Here is a 3,274-nt window from a genome sequence, read left to right on the forward strand (position 1 = left end):
CTCAGCTTGCCCTCAGCTCTGCTCTTCGTGCTGCTCCACACCCACTGACCTTGCCAAGTATGTTCGAAGAGCAATTTATTCTGACCACTCTGTCCTTACTCTATTCCAATCTGGCTCTGTCCTTACCTTTTCATGGAAACTGCCCTTTTAGAGACTGCTCATGACTTTCTCATTGCCAGACCCACAGGCCTCATTAATAATAACATGTCTGGTTTGATATTTTATACAGTCACAGCCCCTGGTGTTCGAAGATGTAACTTTATTTTCCTAGAACTGACCTCAGACCAGCAACCCAATATCCAATGTCTGCTTGGCAGCAGAAAATGTAGCCTTCCTAATTCAGGATAAACTCAGACAGTTCTGTTTTAAAACAGGATCAAATGTGGTCTCTTTTGGGTAGCTATCCAGGAGTTTCCCTCTTCTTATGCCCTCTACTTCTTTTATGCATCTGGAGGTTGGAGCTTTTGCGTCACCCTAATTTGGGGGGTGGGGGAAAGCAGTGTCCGGCGCATCATGATGCTCTGTCCACACCAGCTTCCACTGACGGGCAACTCTTTCCACATGGTCCCATTGTCCTGAGCCAGCATCAGTTCCCGATGTCCAAGTTTCCACCATCACCTCCCTTTGCATCCTCACGATCCAGACTCCAGCTCCTTCAGGTCTATTTGTCTGGTTCAGCACCTCTTACAGGAACCTCTTAGTAACCACAGGAACTTTTCAGATCTTTCCCGACCCTGACAAGATGCCCGGGGGTCTATGTGGCGACCGTAGACTATGGCTGCTCTGCTCTTCCAACAGAATTCTGGATGTGACAATTCTCCCAGGAGTTGTCCTTCTCCCTGGGACATTCCGAGAGGAGAGACACACACGCCCTCAGCTATGGCTTCTTTGGTGGCGTTAAATTTCATTGACTGTGACTACAAGAGAAAACACATTTCACATCACGGCTGAGTACACGTGCAAGACACAAATGAAGCAACAGCCTCATGAAACAATATTTAGCGTTCTTCCTCGCAATGTATTCTATTTTCTATTCCATTCATTTCATTTCTTTTCATGCTGGTTTTAACCTAATACATCACTTTTATGATCCAAGAATAGGTCTCAACCCACAGTTTGAAAAACACTGCCCTCATAGAAGGTTTCCATGGTCCACTTCCCCTGGGGCTTGGTTCTGGGCCCCATACCAAAAATCAGAAAACAGTTCCACACTTGTTTTATTCTAAAAATGGACAGCTTTCAGAATAAAAGAAAATCCTGTCTTTCAAGATGTTGTCGCAACTATAAGTTTAAAATAAATCCATTCAGATATTCAATGGACTTTTATTCTCAGCTTTATTTTGTGTCTGAGAACAATGTGTATAGCATATGACAGAATGGTAGAAAAAAGGCTAGTTGGCATCCAGAAGCACAAAGAAACAAAATCTCAGTTAATATTTCCAAACACTGTATGTTCTATTGGTAATAGTAATAATAACAGCTAATAACGATTGAGTTTATATTATGGGTCAGACACTGTGCTTAGCATTTTACATTTATTATTTCAGTTAATCCTCATAACATCTTGATGATAGCTACAAATATTATCTCCATTTTACAAAAAGGAAACAAAAGCTAACCTAAGTCCGACCCCTCCCTCCACATCTCTCCTGTCCATTTCTTCCTCTGTGCTCACTCCAGCTCTGTAAGATGAAGGATGGGTCTAGACTATCTCTTTCAGCCCCCAAAGAGCCCAACAACCCTGTCAAAGGCACAGCTGCTTTCTACTAAGTTTGAAAAGCAATGATCTTATTGCAAGGTTGCAATTCTACCTGCACATGGTCCCTCCTGCTGTTCTCAGTCACTCCCCAGCCAGGGCTCCCTGTGCCCTAGAACTTGAGGTCACCCACACTCTTCTCCCCACCTTGAAGGCACTGGGCGTCCTTCCTGGTTCTTAGCAACCTGAAGGCCCTTATAGGAAATGCCTTTAGTAACTTCTCTTTATTTTTTCTAAAACCCACATCTATAAAAGGGAAAAGATGCCTGGATAACGCAAACAAAAAGATAACTACCAACTATTGATATTTTCCCTATTTGTTTAGTTCATTCATTCAGCAAATATTTATTGAATCTATAATAGGCACTATTCTACATACTGCTAGAGATTTGGTGAACAAGACTTGCCCTTTTGGAGTTCACATCCTGTAGGGGCTGGTTTGCGGGGAGGACAGACACTGACTGATACTTTTCAACCTTCTTTTAAATCATAACTTCCAGGAGGAAATACTTTTTGCACAGTAATGAAGGACGTTCCTTATTCCCCTCCTGTGCTCCACGCAACAGAATCAAAAGTTTTGTAGAACAACACTTATTATGTATAAAGAAACTAAAACCACAAAATTATTAATTTACTTTTATTATTAATTACTAATACTTGAATGAAGATTAGAAAAAAAATTCCCAAATAAACAATATAAAAACAAGAATTAGGCAAGATGTTTTTTAATGCATAGGCGTGCTTATCTGCCGCTCAGTTTATTCCAGTCCAGAACATAAAGGACAATACTTCATGCATAAACTCATGAGATGGTTTCTCTCCTTTGTTTTAATCAGTTTTAATGGTTGAAAATCCTGGTTCATACAAATAGGTTATTTTGAATAATAGTATCAATGCATTCTTTTTACCTAGCAATGAAAATGCTTTGTTAATCTTACTCTAAAATGATGATGAATTTACTGTTTTGTGATCATTCTTTAGTGCAAACTAAGCTGCAAGGATTCATTTGCCTCTTTTTGGGCACCAAGTTTAGGTCTTTTGACCTAAAAGAAAATGATTTTTTCCATCTGAAAAATTTTCCTATTATTTAAAATTTTTCTTCTGGTAAATAATGGCTACAAGTTTAAAACTGAGAATTGAAATGTAACAATGTCCCTAATTTTATTTCAGTCCCTGTCTACTAACGTCCTCTTCAATGTGTCACAACAATATTGGGAAAAACAGGAGCGAAGGTGGTTGCTTAAGTCTTAACTTGCCATGACAAAATGCCTTTTGGAATTCTGGATATGTTCGACTTGCTGAATTTTATTGTTGTTTTCTCCATAAAGTTATCACTGTAAGTTCATTAAAAATATCATCAGTTAAATATACTAATTTGAAATCCCAAACCTCATCTTTGACAAAGAGATTACCTGCCAAATGACATTGCTTTCCAGCGAGAAAAATGTGACTGTCATTATGAGTTTATTAACACTGCTCAATACTTTCCCCTGGATTCCCTCAGGACAATCCATGAAC

At 39.4% G+C, this 3,274-nt stretch overlaps 1 long non-coding RNA gene across 1 annotated transcript; it reads right to left on the reverse strand.

The window, feature by feature from the left end:
* Positions 1–244: 244 nt before the first annotated feature.
* On the reverse strand, positions 245–3,274 carry LOC112476438. The gene is made up of 2 exons (XR_003045090.1): positions 3,169–3,274; positions 245–917 (listed from the first exon to the last, which is right to left on the reverse strand). It is a non-coding gene; the product is annotated as an uncharacterized LOC112476438 (long non-coding RNA).

Source organism: Pteropus alecto, unplaced genomic scaffold (genome assembly GCF_000325575.1).
Source record: "Pteropus alecto unplaced genomic scaffold, ASM32557v1 scaffold101, whole genome shotgun sequence".
Classification (NCBI taxonomy): Eukaryota; Metazoa; Chordata; class Mammalia; order Chiroptera; family Pteropodidae; genus Pteropus; species Pteropus alecto.